This window comes from Oryzias melastigma, linkage group LG6, assembly GCF_002922805.2.
Source record: "Oryzias melastigma strain HK-1 linkage group LG6, ASM292280v2, whole genome shotgun sequence".
Taxonomy (NCBI): Eukaryota; Metazoa; Chordata; class Actinopteri; order Beloniformes; family Adrianichthyidae; genus Oryzias; species Oryzias melastigma.
In genome coordinates this window covers 27,475,598-27,476,589 of record NC_050517.1, presented here as the reverse complement: position 1 = coordinate 27,476,589, position 992 = coordinate 27,475,598, and the positions used below count along the sequence as shown (strand labels likewise).

At 51.7% G+C, this 992-nt stretch overlaps 1 protein-coding gene across 7 annotated transcripts in view; it reads left to right on the top strand.

Annotated features, from left to right (window-relative positions):
* The window catches only part of znf423 (zinc finger protein 423), a 178,922-nt gene that overhangs the window by 70,292 nt on the left and 107,638 nt on the right, over window positions 1–992 (top strand). The window lies entirely within an intron of this gene.

The following is a 992-nucleotide window of genomic DNA, read 5'->3' as shown; positions in this document are numbered from 1 at the left end:
TTAAAACAAAAAATGACTAAAGTAAAATACAAAAAAAACAAATGAGTTAACACCATTTTATATGAAAGTGAGGCACAGCAAGAACTCTGATCTACGTGAAAATCTTCATGGAGAACTAATTTATCCCTTTTATCCCACAGAAACAATAATTTTCTTGTTCAAACAGTCTTTGTTGCTCTCAGGTTAGTTTGTTGTACTTTTTCCTGCTGAGGTGTCACAGTTGTGTTGAGGTGTGTGCGTGGTTATTTACCCTCCTGCATTCCACAGCCACGCTCTCTCTGCCTCCTCACTCAGACTCCCAGAGCTCGGCTCGACGGATGCGAGTTGTAATTACGGGGCCTCACCCTCACTGAGGACCCCCCCTCCTCGCCCTGCCGACCCCTCTACCTCTTTGATCTGCTTCATGTCGCCAGCCCCCATCGACATCATGGCTGCCATGTTGGAACTTTACTTTGCTCCTCCGTCCCCCTGAACCAGGAGGTATCTCGCCGTTCCTGTTTGGAACGTTCATCACAAACCGCTCTGTCAGAATCTTCCTATGAGTCGACACAAGCATTCGTCCAGTCAAAGACCAGTGGAGCTCTTTGTGTTATCTCTTCAGTTTTTCGTGGTCGCCGTTGCTCCTCGGCTCATGTGCTTGTGTGTGTTTATGCATATTATGTTCTGGATGTCGGGTGTGTGTTTGTGTGTATCCCAGTGTGCGTTCTCCCTCTCCGCGCCTCCTGCCGTCTGTGCCTCTAATCCCTGAGTGTGTCAGTAATGGCAGGTCCAGGTGTTCTGCTCTGCTCGGCTCCGCCCCCAGGGAGCCGTCCTCCGTGTGTGTGTGCGTGTCCGTGGGTATGTCGCTCTCTCATGGGGGGTTTAGGAGTTCTGAGTGGGGGGCTGTCCAGGATCTCGCTCTCCAGAAGGGAAGGGAGGGAAAGGCAGCGCCAGGCTGGAGGTACCCGCCTCTCGCAGCTTGCTCTTAGCCTTCCCTGGGGGCTCTAGACCCC